The 21,648-nt window shown below is 31.5% G+C and overlaps 1 pseudogene; it reads right to left on the bottom strand.

Annotated features, from left to right (window-relative positions):
- Positions 1–20,890, bottom strand: part of LOC125371176 — a 29,542-nt pseudogene extending 8,652 nt beyond the window's left edge.
- Between the last annotated feature and the right edge of the window lie 758 nt (positions 20,891–21,648).

A 21,648-nucleotide genomic window follows, 5' to 3' on the forward strand; every position in this document is an offset into this window, starting at 1 on the left:
CTTAATAAAATTAGAGATTAGCTACTAACATATCATGGAATTATTTAGAAATGAGGTAGAGGTACTAATCTTAGAAATAGAAATTGAGATAGTTAACAAAATAAAAAAATTAAAAAGTAAGATTTGGCTAAAGAATAAACAACTTAACTTTTCAAGTGTCAGCTTCTAACTAATCTTCAGTTCTTCAACTTAACTTGTGCCGACGCAAACATTATGTTATTCGAGCTCCAATCTTCAAGTACATAACATTTTTAACAAATTAGAGTTTATAAATTTTCTATTTCTAATTAACAATCATCAGACTATACCACAAACAAATTCAATTCAAACCTAAAATAAAAAAAGTCATTCAAACAAAAAAAATTAAAATAACCCAACATGACTTTTGAAGTAACTCCACCACGCAACTTAATCAAATTAAAGATTAGCTACTAACCCTATTACAGAATTATTTAGAGATGAGGTAGAGGTATTAATCATAGAAATAGAAATTGAAATAGTTAACAAAATAAGAAAATTAAAAAGTTATATTTAGCTCAACAATAAACAACTTAACTTTTCAAGTATCAGCTTCTAACTAATCTTCAGTTCTTTAACTTAACTTGTGCTGACACAAATGTTAGGTTCTTTGAGCTCCAATCTTCAAGCACATAACAATTTTAACAAATTAGAGTTTATAAATTTTCTATTTCAAATTAACAATTATCAGACTATATTATAAACAATTCAATTCAAACATCAAACAAAAAAAGTTATTCAAACAAAAGAAATTAAAATAACCCAACATGACTTTTGAAGTAACTCTACCATGCAACTTAATAAAATTAAAAATTAGCTACTAACCCTATCATGGAATTATTTAGAGATGAGGTATAGGTGCTAACTTTAGAAATAGAAATTGAGATAGTTAACAAAATAAGAAAATTAAAAAGTTATATTTAGCTCAACAAAAAACAACTTAACTTTTCAAGTATCAGCTTCTGACTAATCTTCAGTTCTTCAACTTAACTTGTGCCGACGCAAACATTATGTTCTTCGAGCTCCAATCTTCAAGCACATAACAATTTTAACAAATTAGAATTTATAAATTTTCTAATTCTAATTAACAATTATTAGACTATATTACAAACAATTCAATTCAAACATCAAACAAAAAAAGTTATTCAAACAAAAAATTAAAATAACCCAACATGACTTTTGAAGGAACTCCACCATACAACTTAATAAAATTAAAGATTAGCTACTAACCCTATCATGGAATTATTTAGAGATGAGGTATAAGTGCTAACTTTAGAAATAGAAATTGAGATAGTTAACAAAATAAGAAAATTAAAAAGTTATATTTAGCTCAACAAAAAATAACTTAACTTTTTAAGTATCAGCTTTTGGCTAATCTTCAGTTCTTCAACTTAACTTGTGCCGATGCAAACGTTATGTTCTTCGAGCTCCAATCTTCAAGCACATAACAATTTTAACAAATTAGAGTTTATAAATTTTCTATTTCTAATTAATAATTATTAGACTATATTACAAATAATTTAATTCAAATATCAAACAGAAAAAGTTATTCAAACAAAAAAAATTAAAATAACCCAACATGACTTTTGAAGTAACTCCACCATCCAACTTAATAAAATTAAAGATTAGCTACTAACCTTATCATGGAATTATTTAGAGATGAGGTTGAGGTACTAACCTTAGAAATAGAAATTGAGATAGTTAACAAAATAAGAAAATTAAAAAGTTAGATTTAGCTCAAGAATAAACAACTTAACTTTTCAAGTGTCAATTTCTAACTAATCTTCAGTTCTTCAACCTAACTTGTGCCGACGCAAACGTTATGTTCTTCGAGCTCCAATCTTCAAGCACATAACATTTTTAACAAATTAGGGTTTATAAATTTTCTATTTCTAATTAACAATCATTAGACTATATTATAAACAATTCAATTCGAACATCAAACAAAAAAGGTCATTCAAACACAAAAATATTAAAATAACCAATTATGGATTTTGAAGTAACTCTACCATGCAACTTAATAAAATTAAATATTAGCTACTAACCCTATCATGGAATTATTTAGAGATGAGTTAGAGGTACTAACCTTAGAAATAGAAATTGAGATAGTTAACAAAATAAAAAAATAAAAAAGTTATATTTAGCTTAAGAATAAACAACTTAACTTTTGAAGTGTCAGCTTCTAACTAATCATCAATTCTTCAACTTAACTTGTGCCGAAGTAAATCTTATATTTTTTGAGCTCCAATCTTCAAGCACATACCATTTTTAACAAATTAGAGTTTATAAATTTTCTATTTCTAATTAACAATCATTAGAATATATTACAAACAATTCAATTCAAACATCAAACAAAAAAGTCATTCAAACAAAAAAACTAAAATAACCCAACATGACTTTTGAAGTAACTCAACCATGAAACTTAATAAAATTAAAGATTAGCTACTAACCCTATCATGGAATTATTCAGAGATGAAGTAGAGGTATTAACCTTAGAAATAGAAAATTAAGATAGTGAATAAAATAAGAAAATTAAGAAGTTATATTTAGCTAAAGAATAAGCAGTTTAACTTTTCAAGTATCTGCTCCTAACTAATTATCAGTTTTTCAACTTAACTTGTCCCTAGGCAAACCTTATATTCTTGGAGCTCAAATCTTCAAGCACATACCATTTTTAACAAATTAGAGTTTATAAATTTTATATTTTTAATTAACAATCATCAAACTATATTAAAAACAATTCAATTCAAACATCAAACAAAAATAGTCATTCAAGCTTTACCTTACAATCCAGTCATAATAGCAAATGAATAAAAAGTTAGTATCTTAAGCTAGTTTAAAAAGTGGCTAGGAGAGCAACTTAACTCATCAAGTTGACAGCTTCCAACTCATGATCCGTTCTTCAACTAAAACTCTAAACAAAGAGCCTCATCACTTTTGCCGACGCAAACCTTATGTGTTTGGAGCTCCAATCTTCACGCACAGACCATGTCTAACAAGCTTTGACTTACAATCCAATCATAATAAGCAATGAACAAAATGTTAGTGCTTTAAGCTAATTTAAAAAGTGGCCAGGAGACCAAGTGAACTGGACTTGAACAAAAAAGTCTTTCCTACAAACATGCAAAGAGATAATAATTATAGAAAGATAATCGTGGTTAGTAAAAATTGTAAGAAATATGTAAAGGGAAAGAAAAAGTAGGAATATGGTCCTCCAATACACTATATTTCAGTATACTTTTTATTTTTGATTTGTTTACAATTTATAGCATTATGTCCGAGACCGACCGACCGATATGCTACTCGACGTATTTAACATAAAACTGATATGATGTATGAGTGAACAAGTGCGACTCGACGCATGTGAAGTGTACTGAAAGACCATCGGACACAATGCTCAAGTTTAAAATTTTGCAAAAATGATAAAACCATTTTGAAAATAGTTTCAATCTTTTTTAAAATGCTTATAATACTTTTAAAAATTTATAGGTTCATTTCCAAGTCTCGTGGATTATAATTCTCTGAACATCTGACTTGGGAGCCCTCTAGATCCACTAAGAATATGATCCTCCAGTAAACTTTAGCGTTATGTCCGATGGTCTTTCAGTACACTTCACATGCATCGAGTCGCACGTGTTCACTCATGCATTATATAAGTTTCATGTCAAATACGTCGAGTAGCACATCAGTCGGTCGGTCTCAGACATAATGCTGCAAGTTTTAAATAAAGCGAAAATAAAAAGTATACTGAAATATATTTTACTGAGAATTATTAAAGTATATTGAACGGTTCGAATAAGACTCGGTGGATTAAAGTTCTTTGTATGGATGACATTTGGCACTCGAGACGTCACAGTAAACTGTATGGCGATTGCGAGTGCATAATAATATGATTGCTTATTGGTGAATCGTATGTATTGGTCAGGGAGGCCTTAAACAATAATTAATGTGTGTAGATGCTCAAAGAGATTTTAAATAACATGGTGTTAGGGATATTGATGGGTCTAGGATGTACTCAAACGAGAAATTTATAATAACTTAAATTTTATCATTTAATAATTTCGTGGTGTTTTGATTATTTTGTTGATAGTTATTTTAAATGATTGTTTTACGAGAAAATTATTAAATAACTCTGAGTTTAATTGCAGTAGGATATACTTTAATATTTTAGAATTTTAGATAAGTTAAGTCTTTAAATTTATTTTCTTTTGTACTTAAGAATTAAATTGATTTTTTTTATAATAATAAAATTTAGAAGACGAAGATATTATATGAATTAAATTCTTTTTCAATAATAAATGTTTGTTAGTGGATTTATATTTCTCAATTAGGATGGATGGACTAAGTAAATAGTAATGGATTAACGGTGGGATGTTACTTGAGATGGCAACATATATAGAGGACACACTTCATTTTACTATATCGAAAATATATTTTATTATATAATTATTACGATAATAGTTTTCATTTAATAAGAGGATAAAAGAGAAATATAGCACGGATACGCATGTACTGTTGCGTGAGTAAGTTAGAATATAACAATTTAGTTTTAACTTTTGTTCGTAAATTTAATATCTCAAGTAATCATTTATATCATAATTTTTCTTTCTCTCTATATATTTCTTACAATTTTTACTAATCACCATTATTTTTCTCTAATTATTATCTCTTTGCATGTTTATAGGAAATACTTTTTTGTTCACGTCCAACTCACTTAATCTCCTAGCCACTTTTTAAATTAGCTTAAAGAACTAACTTTTTGTTTATTGGCTATTATCAATGGATTGTAAGTTGAAGCTTGTTAAACATGGTCTGTGCTTGACGATTGGAGCTCGAAGTACATAAGGTTTGTCTCGGCACAAGTGATGAGGCTCTTTGTTTAGAGTTTTAGTTGAAGAACTGATCATGAGTTGAAAGCTTTCAACTTGAAGAGTTAAGTTGCTCTCCTAGACACTTTTTAAACTAGCTTAAGATACTAACTTTCTGTTCATTGGCTATTATGACTGGATTGGAAGTTCAAGATTGTTAAAAATAGTATGTGCTTGAAGACTAGAGCTCGAAGAACATAAGGTTTGCGTCGGTACAAATTAAGTTAAAGAACTGATGATTAATTAGAAGCTGGTACTTGAAAAATTAAGTTGTTTATTCTTGAGCTAAATATAACTTTTAATTTTCTTATTTTGTTAACTATCTCAATTTCTATTTCTAAGGTTAGTACGTCTACCTCATCTCTAAATAATTCTACGATAGGGTTAGTAGCTAATTTTTAATTTTATTAAGTTGCATGGTGGAGTTACTTCAAAAGTCATGTTGGATAGAGATGAGGTAGGGGTACTAACCTTAAAAATAGAAATTGAGATATTGAACAAAATAAAAAAATTAAAAAAGTTATATTTAACTCAAGAATAAACAACTTAACTTTTCAAGTATCAGCTTTTAACTAATCATCAGTTCTTCAATTTAACTTGTCTCGACGTAAACCTTATGTTATTCGAGCTCCACTCTTCAAGCACATATTATTTTTAACAAGCTTCAACTTCTAATCGAGTCATAATAACCAATGAGCAAAAAGTTAGTATCTTAAGCTAGTTTAAACAGTGGCTAGGAGAGCAAATTAACTCTTCAAGTTGACAGCTTCCAACTCATGATAAGTTATTTAACTAAAACTTTAAACAAAAAGCCTCATCACTTATGCCGACGCAAACCTTATGTGCTTCGAACTCCAATCTTCAAGGACAGACCATGTTTAACAAGCTTCAACTTACAATCTTGTCATAATAGCCAATGAAAAAAAATATTAGTGCTTTAAGCTAGTTTAAAAAGTGGCTAGGAGACCAAGTGAGTTGGACTTGAACAAAAAAATCTTTCCTATAAACATGCAAAGAGTTAATAATTAGAGAAAGATAATGGTGATTAGCAAAAATTGTAAGAAATATATAGAGAAAAAAAATAGGATATAAATAATTACTTGAGATATTAAATTTAGAAATAAAAGATAAAACTAAATTGTTATATTTTAACTTACTCACGTAAAAGTACATCGGTATCTATGCCATATTTTGCTTTTATCCTCCTTTTAAATAGAAACTATGATCCTAATAATTGTATAATAAAATTTATTTTCGATATAGTAAAAAGAAGTGTGTCCTCTACATATGTTGCCACCTCAAGTAACATCCTAATGTCAATCCATTACTGTTTACTTAGTCCATCCATCCTAATTGGAAAACATAAATCCACTGACAACCATTTATTATTAAAAAAGAATTTAATTCATATAATATCTTCCTTTTTCAAATTTTATTATTATAAAAAAATATTAATCTAATTCTTAAATATAAAAAAATTAAATTTAAAAACTTAACTTATCTAAAATTCTAAAATATTAAAGTATAGCCTACTGCAATTAAACTCAGAGTTATTTAATAATTTTCTCGTAAAACAATAATTTAAAATAACTATCAACAAAATAATCAAAACACCACGAAATTATTAAATAATAAAATTTAAGTTATTATAAATTTCTCCTATGAGTACACCCTAGACCCATCAATATCCCTAAAACTACGTTATTTAAAACCTCTTTGAGCATTTACACATAGTAATTATTATTTAAGGCCTCCCTGACCAATCACATATGATTCAGCGATAAGCAATCATATTATTATGCATTCGCAATCCCCATACAGGTTACTGTAACGTCTCGAGTGCCAAAGTCATCCATACAAAGAACTTTGATACATCGAGTCTTAGTCGAGCCGTTCAATATACTTTAATAATTCTCAATAAAATATATTTCAGTATGCTTTTCATTTTCATTTTGTTTAAAACTTGCAGCATTATGTCCGAGACCGACCGACCGATGTGCTACTCGACGTATTTGACATGAAACTTATATGATGCATGAGTGAACACGTGCAACTCGATGCATGTGAAGTGTACTGAAAGACCATCGTCTAAAAGGTTCTAACTTAGTCCAGTTATGCAGTTAAAATCTACTTTTTCACATAATGCATACGCGCATATCATCTTAATCACTAAGTCTGGTCAATCTCATTTGCATTTAAATGCATGCTTATTGCAAAGGAGAGAGGAGAAAATGCATTTACATACATAAATGTATAATATACTACTTATAGTAAGACGCTTCAAAACTAAGCGCCGTCCATCACGCTTAAAGACCTTGAGGCTTTAAGTGTGAAGCCATTCCTACAATGCAATCGATAACAAGTTGACAAGAAAATGAAAAATCGTAGAGATTTTACCTGGTGAAAATGCCAATCAACTTTACAAATATTTATTTTTTAGATTTTATCAAATTCCCATGATCCTGCCCAAATTTCCACAAGTGCTGACTAGCATCATGACCTATTCCAAAGCTTTAGCAATTAATGCACGTTGAGATATTTGTTGCTCATAAATCTCTCAGAATACTCGGTATTTGGCATCACGATACTGCTTCACCTTCGGGTCTTTTGATGGATGAATGACCTAAAAAAAGTCAAGTTAATTACACTGAATCAAATGGATATTAATAAAAAAAATATATGACGATAAAGCAAAACAGTTTGCACAAGTATTAATCCCATGTTAGCAGCTACTTATATTTTAGAATATTGATTTAATGTTTAATCAAGTGAAGCAAGCTGCATATACCACCCCCATGATCCTCTTAGTTTATAAACTATTTTATATAATAACATACAACTCCCTATTGATTTTGAAATTAACGGGAGCCAATCCATGTACCGTTGACAACAAAATAGTAAGTTGTTACTAATTTAAAACATATTGACTAGTAAAGGCAGTTCTGAGTAGAAAAATAAATTAATGTAGTTTAAGGCTATGTAGAGGTGGTTTATAAAAGTAATCAAAACTTCAACCAAATGATTAGACCTTGGCAGTGCTAAAGTATAGCATAAGAAACAAAATGCAAGTGAAAATTCATTTAGGCAATTTCTGCAACTTCTTCTCTATAATGATACACAAAAACACCAAAACTTTAAAGGAGCAATGAGGTAAAGTCTGCCATGTGTTGCCGAATTCTATCATCAACTTCAAGCCCCAACTTAAGCAAGGGCCTTTAGATTTATTTATTCACAACTTATCTATAAAATTCCTTAGCATAATTGCTTTGCAGGTCAACGTTATTGAAGTAGTACTTCTTTCATATTCTTTTTGTCTGTTTTTTTTTTCTTAGAGAGGTGGAGGAAGGTGGGAGTAATGGGATGAACCAAGAGAAAACAATGACTAATAGAAATTCCAGCAAAAACAGAATGCACAAAAGAAAAGCTGCATTATGTTTTGCACTCACTTAAAACTTCTCTTCTAATCATTTATTGTTTTGTACCTAGTTATATGTCATAAAAGTTATGAATTGAACTGAAAATTCAGAAGAGAGAGCTCATGCATACCTGACCGGCTGCATTCAGGGCCCTCATGGCCTCACTGAGACTAGCATATTTTTTTGCGGTAACAGCACCAACCCAATAGCACAGACTCACTTTCTCGTGGTAGTACAATAGGGCAGCCTGCACCAATCATGAACAAATAAGCATTAAGTTTGTGAACATGCACACAACACTGAAAAAAAGAATATTATTCTCAAAAGTAGTCAGAGCAAGCTATCATAGACTTACAGTACTGAATTTAGTGCATATTTCTTTAATTTTTATACATGTAAAATAAAAGTTTGTCTGCACACCGAACCCGCTTAGTTCTTTCAATTCTGAAACTCAACACCAACCTTACTGGTATGAACTATCTAAAATTCAGTTTCAGGTTCCATAAACTATTCAAGCTAACAATTCAAGATTGAAAGACTTTCCTAGCATATTCACAATAATTAATAACTAGTGAACACTGAGACTTCACCCGTACATTATATCAAACTGGGGAAATAAATAATGAGGAAAAATTGCACTACAGGTAAATACCAATAAGCAAGAGACAGTATAGTAAGGAAGTCGCCAATCTTAGAGCCTTTACCAGTGACACAGCTGATGAGGCCTTTGGGAAAACCAGCCAAGTGAAAACAATGTACCATATGTAAGCAAGAGACAGCACCCTGAAATTAAATCAAATTATCCGATTTATGCATTAAAAAAAAGAAATGGGGAACTTTCTAGGATAATTGATAAAAAGGAGCTGTTTCAAAGAGAACATGCAGATGCCCTTTTGCCGTGCATCCTCTGCACATCAATTTGATTTTGATGAATTACCTGAGCAGGAGGCTTGAGTACAAATGAGTTTCCAGCAATCAATGCAGGACCAATCTTTAAGACAGCAAGATTGACAGGATAGTTAAAGGGTGGAATGGCTAGTATCACTCGGAGGGAGATTTGTAATTTTTAATACAATTCAAATTCATAAACTATATTAACAATCTTGCCCAAAAATTAATGAGAAACTAAAACAATACTCTCACTGAACTAATTTACTACATGCCTTATTTCAGTTATTGTAATTATTATAACTTTCATCTCATTTTGTCATAAAATTGCAGACCATATTTGGTTAACCCTTTTTTAATTTTTCTTTTTTTTTTTCATTACATGTGTCTCTTGCTTTTTCTGTTTTGCAAGTAGAAGCCAACTTTTAGTTAGACAAGTCCATATTCAAAAAGCAAAAGGCTCATCTCTCTTTACACTCCTGATTCTTCAGGCTACCAATTGTTATAAAATGGCTCACGCATGAGTAGTCCCAACCAGATATATTTAGAAAAATCTAGTTTCCATCTATGATCTGTAGCATCCACATTTCTTTTCTCCTTTTCTTTTTCCTTATAAATAAAAACTGAGATAAGTAGGCCATTTTGCACATCCTATAGTTAATTTACCCCAGTTGCACTTGCAGACAAATTATAGGCATTACTATATGAACTAGACTAGGGTACATTTGGATACCTTTGCTTAGTCATTTTTAAAGTTCTGTTAGACTTACATCATTAGCCAATTAATTGGGTATTGGCTTCCTTTTGAATGTATTCATACCATTAAAACAAGGGATGTAATTCCTTATTTCAATGTTTTTCTTGTTCGTTTTTTAGCAGGACCATAACAGAAAAATAATAGAAATGCAAGTATACCTTAGAAATGAGGCTGTACTTTGTCCTCTCATTTCCAGGAAAACTATCAGAAACCAAGAACTTGCCCTCTCCAAGAATTCTTACTCCCCCTTCTGTTGTATAAGAAATAAGATCTCCAGATCTCACAACCTTTCAGAGATCAGAAATACTAAGACAAACATTTCTTCTTTATTATTAATAAAAACTAAAACCAAGACAAACTAACCAATGAACTTTAGGACAGTTGTATTGTAGCTGGAGAGACAGTGTTGTAAGGTTTCAGGTTCATTACTATAAGAACTTCATTAAACCAAAAAAAAAAACTAAGAACAATAGGAAAAATCGTTAGGCATACCTCAGAGAATGCATCTTTAGCTGGTTTTGCAATTTCTTTCACCAGGCACTCAGCAATTGGAGCCTTGTGCCCTTTCAGGATAGCAGCTGCCTTGTGAAGGAGCTCTGCTCTCTTCCAAAGAGGAGTTCTGGCCCAAGCTTTCTGTGCACTTTTTGCTAATTCCATCACCTTGTTTTATATAGTAATATACAACTGCCTATTGATATTCGGGAGCCAATCCATGTACAGTTGACTATAAAATAGCAAGTTGTTACTAATTCAAAACATATTGACTAGTAAAGGCAGTGCTGAGTAGAAAAACAAATTAATGCAGTTTAAGGCTATGCAGAGGTGGTTTATAAATATAATAAAAACTTCAACCAAATGACTAGACTCGGGCAGTGCTACATAAAAGTGATGCAAAATTGTTGTCATGTAGTGTGTTGTAGTGTTAGAAAAGATTTGAACCATTGATACAAATTTTCCACTAAAAAAAATATGCAAGTACATAGTATTATGTGGGACAAGGTAGGGTAGGGAAATAAACTAAAGTGACCTAAACTCCCCTTTTAAACTTCCAAAAATGATTATAGATAAAAAGGTAAGCATCATTACTATATCTATGACTACTCCAACTATATATATATATATATATATATATACTAAATGCAAAGTAACCCTCACTCTTTAAAGAAGAATTCCATTAAAGTGGGGAAGAAGAGGCCATAAATGGGAGAGGCAGTGAGTACATGAGAGATGATGAAGAAGCTGCAGCGAAGCAGTGACATCAAGGCCACACTTCGTGTTTGGTGCATGGAATCGATGGAGGAAGCCAGTCGGTACAAAATCAGTGCCCGATGGAGAATTCAGGGTATAAAGTGTCCTGTATTGATCTCAGAGGAGCAAACATATGGATAGACATATATATATGTTGGTCGTGTTTATAGGTGATATTGGTCGGGCACAGTGCTGGAGGGCTAAGCATAATGCAGGCCACTCACAAGTTCATAAAGAATATCAGAGTAGCAGTATATATGGCTGCCACCATGCTCAAGTTTGGTTACTTGACGGATCAAGACATTCAAGATGTAAATTTCTATCATACCCTACCTACCAATAGACGTATATCTTAATATGATTGTTCATATAAATACATATTTCAGATTTCTTTTGACTGAATTATTATGATCATCTTTTAATTGATGGGACACAGAAGAACAAGTTTATTCACATTAATGATGATGAGTAATGCTTTTTTCTTTTTTCTTTCTGAGCGTGTGTGTTTGGGGATGAGGAGAATATAGGGATGTATGGTAGCCAACTGTCTTCACCAACTATTGAGTTGTTACCCATATCATGACTTCTGAGTTCTCACTTCACCATCTGCATATACATTACTGTTACTATTCCATGCCAAAACAAAAACAAATTAGGATATTATATTTAATTAAATTAGTACAAGTAGAGAGAGGCAGGCTATTAATTCACTTGAAGGAACCCTCACCACCCACCTAACACTACGTGATTTTAGCTACGTGTGAAAAATATCATTTCACTTGTCGTCATGGTTTGTTCTATTTTAGGGATATATGGTAGCCAACTGTCTTCACCAACTGTTGAGTTGTTACCCACATCATGACTTCTGAATTCTCACTTCACCATCTCCATATACGTTACTGTTCCATGCCAAAACAAAAACAAATTAGGATATTATATTTAATTAAATTAGTACAGACAGAGAGAGGCAGGCTATTAATTCATTTGAAGGAACCCTCACCACCCACCTAACACTGTGATTTTAGCTACGTGTGAAAAACATCACTTCACTTGTCGTCATGGTTTGTTCTATTTTTTGTTCCTTCCCAAGGAAAATGGGGTATAAAACAAATCTCTTAATAACACTAGTCAACTGAAAATATGAGGTCCAGTTATATGTTTATACATAATATAAAACATGTACCTGCAGAAGAAAAAAAGTGCATGAAGATTGAAAAGGATGCTTTCTTACTGCGTGACCATGAGCATTGCAATGCTCCTCAATTTATTGTTTAGTAGTTCAAATAGCAATATGTCTGGAAGACAAGGAAAAGTGATACAGGATCAACCATACTTTAAGGCAGGAGCTCAGGGGTGTGCCTGAGAGACGTGAAGTGCAACAGCGAAGAAAATAAAGAATTAAACTTCTGAAAGAAATTAAAACTTACACACACATGTACATATTGATACAATCAACAATATCTTATTCGTAACAAACGTTTGACAAAAACCAAGTAAATAAAAACTTAATGCTAGACGCATGGCATAATTAACAATTTAACTTGTCACAAAGATAATGGTAGCATCAATAATTTAACATGGCATAACTAAAAATCAACATGAAAAAAGAAAAGTTATTTTGCTGCTTGTAAATGTAGGATGTGAAGTTTCTAAAAAAGTAGAGAGAAGAGGAAAGAAAAAAAAAAAAGAGGTTATGAGAGCCAAAGGACAGAGAACTGAGGGGCAGCAGAGACAGAATCAAAAGTTCAAAGACATCGTTTTATGGATTGAGCCAGTGAAAGAGTTTAGCAAATGAAAAGCAAGAAAAGGAGGAACTATTTGGGTTTAAAGAAAATAAAGGTAAAATTGGAGTGAAGAATAGAGAAGGTAGAGTCAAAAAAAAAATATAAAAGAAAGATGACGACAGAGAGATAGAGGAGAAACCTGGTATTGTGATGTAGAATAATTCTGGCAGCAACGTCTTATCCCTCTTTTGATCTAAAGTAACATGAATTTCTTTCTTTCTTCATTATAGTTGGTTTATTTTCATTTTGTATGCATGATCTTCATAAGTTCACCTGCATATTGAGATTAATGCTGGAGATTGTATAAATATGGAAACAGTTAAAGAAAAGGGAAAAAAACTTTAAACTAAAAAGCTTGTGCCTACATCTCCCACCTTTTAGTGTTTGAGGCGTTAGGGCATGTGCCTCATGCACCTTTAACAACTATGGGATCAATTAAGTCACATTACTACGTAAAAAAGCATTAAATATAATTTAGTTAAAATGTATATGCTGGAAACTGATATCCTACTCTGAGAAAGAACACAATTTGCAAGGCGGGGAGAAGCAGCATGGTTTTCTATGATGTAATCTAATAATACACCAGTAGCACTCTGCCCACCCTCTGTAAGCCAGTACTCGGGGATCATTGCTGCAGGAATTGCAAAAAAAAAAAGGCCTTGAGATTAAGTTCAGCAATATATTGCTGTAGACAGATAAATGCTGACTTTTTATTAAAGTATGATAATATGTATGCATGTCTGCACATCCATGTCTTAAAAATCATTTCAGACATTCACAATACTCCAAAATGATAGCATGCCCCAGCATTGTAATAATTTTCAGAGAGACAGACATTGATATTAGAAATTCTAGATGTTACCTGACCAAAAAGGTTCCCAAACCCCAGAAATGAACAGCTTGCTCTGTGATACAGCCATATGACAAGTAGAAATACCACAGACTAAAGCCATAAACTACACAGACAGGAAACAACATACCCAAAAATCAATCATTCATTTATAGTAGAATTCGGCATATTAATTTTCAAATTTGACTGTCAAGAAAAAACTTAGTATAGAATTCAGGGCATAAGCAAACAAATATTAAAATCAACCTTTAATTGCAAAACCAAAGCTCCCACCAGCAATGTATCAACAAATACATCACATACTAATCACATGGCATAAAAAAAGAAAGATTTTCTCAAGCAATTAATCATCTAAAACTACTATTTACACATAATCAACAAACTGTCATCTATGACAGATTTCTGAGGCTCTACTCAAAATTGTCTTAAAAAATTCTAGGAAGCATTACTGGTACCATCTTTTCCACATCACAAGGACATTAAGTCTAGTTTCATTTCTAATTGGTCTTGTGCCATTTAAAAAAGTGAACAAGGAGTACTAAATAAAACATTGTAGATACGTCAATCTGTCAAGTCAGATTGACCATGAAAATCTAATACTCAATTTTACTTCCAAAACAGCAGAATTAGGCCTTCCACAAAATAAATAGTTTTAGAGGACAGATCAAAGTTTTTATAGGTTTAGATTTCGCCTCATTTGGAGTTGTGGAACTCTAGATAATGCTCAAACAAGTGGACTATCACACAGGGGACAGAATTCCGAAATTCCAATCAAATTCACACTTCGAAGGACCAACCTAAAGTTCACATAATTTGGCATAGCACCAATCTAACATCTCATGCCACAATACAAAAATTAAGCCATAAACACAAAAGCAAACACAGCACAATCAATAATCATCATCTAAAGTAACCCAAAGCCCTTACCCACTTCATGCAACTAAATAAAATTAAAGAATAGTTACTAACCTAATCATGGAGATAGTAACAAAATAAGAAAATTAAGAAGTTATAATTAGCCCAAGAATCATTCTCAAACAATGTAACCCTTGGAGTTGAAAGCTTCAAACTCATCATCAGTTCTCCAATTTAAACTCGAAACAGCCTTCGACATCGCTTGTGCCAACCCAATCCTTATGTATTTCGAGCTGCAATCTTCAAGCATGGACCAAATCTTACAAGCATCAATCTCTAATCCAATCATAATATCACATGCCCAAAATTACTAGACTCAACTCAAGCCAACAAGAAGTTAGTATCTTAAGCAAGCTTAAAGAATAGCTAGAAGAGCTATGGAGTTGGATTTAATCAAAAAAGCCTTTACCATTGACATAAAAAGCGATAATCAGAGGAAGAGGATGGTGAACAGTAAAAATTGTAGAGAATATATAGCGAGAAAAGAAAATTAGGACATAAATAGTTACTTGAGATGTTAAATTTAAAAACAAAAAGAGATATTAACTAAAACTAAATTGGTATGTTCTAACTTACTCATGCAAGAGGCCATGCATCTCTACAATATCCACTGCCGATGCCATATTTTCACTTTAATCCTCATATTAAATGCAAAAACAGAATGCACAAAAGAAAAGTTGCATTATGTTTTGCACTCACTTAAAACCTCTCCTCTAATCATTTATTGTTTTATACCTAGTTATATGTCATAAAAGTTATGAATTGAACTAAAAATTCAAAAGCAAGAGCTCATGCATACCTGACCGGCTGCATTCATTCAGGGTCCTCATGGCCTCACTGAGACTATCAAATTTTTTTGTGGTAACAGCACGAACCCAATAGCACAGACTCACTTTCTCGTGGTAGTACAATAGGGCAGCCTGCACCAATCATGAATAAATAAGCATTAAGTTGGTGAACATGCACACAACATTGAAAAAAAAAAGTATTATTCTCAAAAGTAGTCAGAGCAAGCTATCATAGACTTACAGTACTGAATTTAGTGCATATTTCTTTAATTTTTGTACATGTTGTAATATACAAGTTTGTCTGCACACCGAACCCGCTTAGTTCTTCCAATTCTGAAACTCAACACCAACCTTACTGGTATGAACTATCCAAAATTCAGTTTGAGGTTCCATGAACTATTCAAGCTAACAATTCAAGATTGAAAGACTTTTCTAGCATATTCACAATAATTAATAACTAGTGAACATTGAGACTTCACCTGTACATTATATCAAACTGGAGAAATAAATAATGAGGAAAAATTGCACTACAGGTAAATGCCAGTGAATGCACGTGTATCAACAATTTTGGGTGCAATAGTTGAACCAGATAAGCAACAATGTAGCTACAGCAGGGGCATATCCATTGTTAACCAATTCCCAATCTTTTTCTTCATCCAAATGTTGCATCAACACATAAACCGTCTTATTCATCCAGGGAAAGCTACACTTCATCTGTATAAGTTATATAATGTCAGATTACAAGAAGAAGAGTAAAATATTGGTAAATGCAAAACTAAAATGATATGTTAAAAAAGAACCAAATCATGCTTTGCTTTTTTACAGTTGATTGCTATGTTTCAAATTGTAAAACAAATGAACTTGATCAATGTGCATCATAAAAGAAGAAAGTGTTATAATCAGATAAATCATCGAGGGAGGTGTACTCTATTGCTATATTCGTTGAACCATAAGAATCTATAAGTGACACAACCTAGAAATCAGTCTTAACATAAGAGTATCTGAAAAACACTTTCCTCTGCATTGATGGCAGGTTTTAAATAAAGTATCATGAAATTGATATCAAAATCAGTGCAATAATAAAAGATATAGTCACATGATTCCAGCCTGATCGGTCACCACTTTCAACATAAACTAAGGGCTTAGATCCCATAATTTCTTGTATCAAAAGCCTGTCATATTTTTCATTGAATTAAGGGGTAATTGCAATTTGCCAAACCAGAAAGCAATTCAAAGAAACAAGAAAGATCCCTATTTCTATTTTAGAAAATTTTCTATGGGCAGGCAGTCCCTAGAACAATGGCCATAACTCAAGATCCGACTGTTGAATCAAAGTGCCATTTTATACACGACGAAACAACATACCCAAAAACCAACCATTCATGTGTCATAGAAATTTAGTATATGAGTTTTCAAAATTGAGTTTTCAAAATTGACTGTCAAGACAAAGTTTGGAAGGGAATTTAGGACCTAGCAAACAAATATCAAAATCAGCCTATCATTTTATTCAAACACGATGGCCAATAGTACTTATCATTTTAAATATATATATATATATATATATATATATATATATATGCATATACACATATTTTCAAACACAATGGCTAATAAAAATCAGTTAAAGAATAAATAAACAAATAAATACTCAACCTAAACTTTGTCTTCTATTTAATTAAATAATAATAATAGCGACCTTCCCTCTAGAAAAGAAGTTGAAAGCTAAACGATATAAAATTAAAATAAAAATAAAGTCAAACAAATTATAATGCAATTAAATTTGGTATCACCTTAGGCATTGAATAAACAATTAGCATAAAGATGCACAAGTTTCATGCGCTAGCAAGAAAACAAGAGCAACGCTTCCTCCAGAAAAGAACCTGAAATATGAGAAATTAAAATAAAATCACATATTTTAATGCAACTGAACTGACAGAGTAATAATAAAAGATAATTTTCGGTATCACCTTAGGCATGAGTTGTGTGATTAAATTGAATTTAATTGAATAAATCATGGAGGAAGGGTGTATTTAATTGCTATTGTTCAGTGAATCATAAGAATCTATAAGTGAGATAACTTGGAAAATGATTTTAACATATAAGGATTTGAAAATACATTCTATATATTGATGGAAATATTTTAGATAACAATTTCATGAATAATATTGATATCAAAAGCAAACAATGGTATCATACCTAATGACATTGTATCGGACCGAATCGGCCACATCTCCCATGTTTTAAAATAATTCTCATTTGAATCTATAAATTTAGGTGTATATTACCCAAGGATTCTTGAGTGAATAGTTTCTTTAGATTCGCAAAGTTGAGAAAACAATGGAGTTAGAAAAAATAAATAGAGTTTGAAAACAAAAAAATGAAACTGAGTTATTTCCAAATTCCTAGTAAAATATACGTAATATATCGTTTGTTAATAAAAACCATGAATTGATGGTGCGATTCAATGATGGCCATTATACATAGAAGTAGTTATGTTTTGGTTCAACGCAGCGGTAGGGTTAATAGCAGAGATGGTATGATAACAGTAGTCATGCAGCTAGTTTATTGGTGGCTATTAAATGTGTTAGTATTAAAAACAGTTATAATAATAGTAGCAGGTGGGATTATTGCTCCTAGTAGCAGCCTTGGCACTGGTTGCAGTACAAATCACGAGCTGTAGTAATTCTCTAATGATGACAACAACAATATACAGAAATGTAACCCACTTTATCCATACTCCTACCCATCCATTTGAAAATCCCTATTGTCCACCAAAAAAGGAACTAAAATTTCAACTTAACTTAGGGATAAATCCCATAATTCCTGATATTGAATGTCTGACAGATATTCATTGAATTAATTAAAGGAAGAACAGACATTCTTTAAAGTCTCAAGCTATTAAAATCCATCTCACAGTTCCTGATATAAGAATAGGCCTTATAAAAATTAGATGCACACTAAAGTCTTAACAAGAATACTGAGTTTCTAGAACTTAAGCATAGTATCATGGCAAATTAGATATTGAACTGACAGGTATAACAAACTTAATAAGTCCACAGGCAGCTATACATTCCTCTTATTTTAAGTTTAAATTTTGGTTATCACGAGTCCAGCATCACATGGAAGACAAAGTATGTCAATGATAAACTATCATAAAAATAAAATGCACAGAACTCCTTATCGTATAAGCATACCAATCTTAGCATGATGACCATTTGTAAGATCACCCAAGCCAATCTCTTCCCAAAAGTCATCATCCATCCACAATCTTCCATATCTCGAGAATCCTTTTCATTCATTTGTTGCATATGTGCATGCCCAAGATATGTCCATTTGCATATTCTGGTATATAGACTACGAGTATCATCTCCCGTTGCTCTAAATATCAAGGAAAAATAAAGAGATCAGCACAGTAGCATCAAATATGCAAGTATTTGACTGGTCTAGGAGAATCATGTATGAGTATGAACGTTAAGAACGTTTGGAGATAAAATAATTACTTGTATGACAACCAATCACTCAAATACATCCAGTTAAACACCATGGACCATGACTGTTGCAAATTTTCTTTCACCCATAAAAGCTGCAATATTTTCAATACTAACACAAATAAATACAACACCAAAAAGAAAGGCAGAAGAAGAACCTATTTTCTCATCAATCCCAATATTTGAAACTCAAGATCAATCAAAGCACTTATCATTCTTAAAATTTTGAAATAAATGCACTGTAGATTAGGTCTGATATAGGGATAGGAAGGCCATCTTAGAACAACACATGATCATTATTCAGAATAAATCATTTGCACGAATTCAATTGAATTACGTTCTTAGAAAATCATGTCACCTGTAGTATTATGATTTCATTTCTTTCAAAATGCCATGTTCTTTTTAAGTTGAAAGAATCAAATTCTAGCAACTATGATCTTTCCGAATAAAAACTGACTAAAATCGAGAACTCAGTAATATTGAATTCTTGCAATTTCGAGAGTTTACAAACACAACATGAATAAGTACCTTTGGAGGCTACATTTCAGGAGAAAGGGCGCCACCACAGTATTGTAATACTGGTGAATTAGAAGAATTAATCTTCTCAGCTTGTTTAACAGCTATATGATCCATCCAAACTATAATATTTCTTCTTGAATCCCCACTCCATGAAACTGATACTAGTGCTCCATCAGCATCAACAGCCACTAAAAAGTTTTTTTTTTCAAAAAAAAAAAGCAATTGAATACACAAAAGGCAGCATAGCCACAATTTCTACCAAAAAGGCAATTCAGGAATTTAATGTAGAACAAATGAGATCAATTCTTGCACAATCATGTCATTTTTGGCATGATTTCGTTACTTCCAAAATACTTGTTTTTATTTTTTAAATTGAAAGAATTGAATTCTATCAACTATGAGGTTACCAAACATGAACATATCACTAAAATAGAATTCCACTACCCAAACAAGGTAAAATAAATATGACAAACCAAGAGAACAAGTAGCAGCAAAACAAATGGCAGTAACTTCTTGACCAGAAACATTTGAAGCTGAGCATGCTGCCTTCACAGCTGCACATATTGCATGCCATATATCTGTTGACGATTGCTGCCATAATTTAGAAAACAAAAACAAACTATAATTTTTTTATCAAATGAAGCTAAATTTAATTTATTTTATATGAATAATTAAATAAAAAATATAAACCCATAACCTCAACAATCACGTTCTTTTCAAATTTGAATTGGACTACTAGACGTCCCTAAGAGTTTCCCGTTCTCATCGAATAAACCAGAGCGTGCGCTTCCTGTACCGATGTCGACTCCGAGAAAAACGGACCGACGAGGAACGGCTGTGACGGTAGCAGTGGACATCTCGGCGGAGAAAGGAGAGGAGGGATCGGGAGAATGGTAGAGAGGACCATGACTCTTGCAAATTTTCTTTCAAAAATAGAAGCTGAATATTTTCAATATTAACACAAACAAATACAGCACCAAAAAGAAAGGTAGAAGAAGAACCTATTTGCTCATCAATCTCGATATTTGAAACTCTTAGAAAAATACATTATCATTGTTTAGTATAAATCATTTGCAAGAATTCAATTGAATTCAACACAAAATCCCAACCAAACAGGGCATTCTCCTGTTTTCTTTTTTTTCATGAATAACAAATGAAGCTAGCAATTGGAAAGATAAACAATTTTTTTTTTTGCCAATAGAAATTCAAAAACTGAGCATACGAGAACTTCATTAAACCCATTTGTAGAATAGAAATCCGAAAACTGATCGCACACGAAAACTTCACCAAATTCATTTGAAGAATAAGAACTAAGAAATATGAAACGATATGCTAGATTTAGAAATTCCATAGTTACTGTTTTCTTATCTTCTTCCTACGACTGCTGCGATAAGCAATAGATTTTTATCAAATGCTTGAGAATAAACCCAGTTCCCCGGCTTAAACAAGAAAGTAACAACAATCAAGCTAAATCTACAGAAGAATAGAAGAGAATCGCAAAATTCACTGTGGGTCAGCTGGGTGAAAGGAAAAGAACGGAGGAAAAAAAACGTTTGGGATGCTCTTATGAGAAATGGACCCTTAATATTCCTCATCAACGGTAAAAAGACTTCCTAATTAGCTGCATTTTCATCTTCCTAGAAAATCCTTTTTCTTTTATTACATTTCTATTTTATAAGTAATTTCAAAATTTTAATTTAAAGTGAAAGATTTTTAGCTTAACATTTCTATATTAATCAATGATAAAATGATTCCCTGCCAATTTATTGACAAAGAAAATATAATTTTAATAAGATTGTAAATGAAAATAAAAATAAAAATTAGATAGTCTAACAAGAAAATTTATGTTTAACATAAAAAAATCATTTTATCCGTCAATCAGGACAATAAAAATATTATTGGACATATAAAATTTTCACCATAACCAATTATAAATTTTTTTATATTTTCTCTAATAAAGAAAATAACTTTTTAGTTTGTTTTTACTTAAGTTATTTTTTTGATATTAGAATGATAAGTATATTTATTTTATGTAATATAATATTTATATTAATTTTGTATTATCCTTTTAAAATATTTTAATTTTTTTATTTTATCAGTTCAATATGA

This window comes from Ricinus communis, chromosome 9, assembly GCF_019578655.1.
Source record: "Ricinus communis isolate WT05 ecotype wild-type chromosome 9, ASM1957865v1, whole genome shotgun sequence".
NCBI classification, from domain to species: Eukaryota; Viridiplantae; Streptophyta; class Magnoliopsida; order Malpighiales; family Euphorbiaceae; genus Ricinus; species Ricinus communis.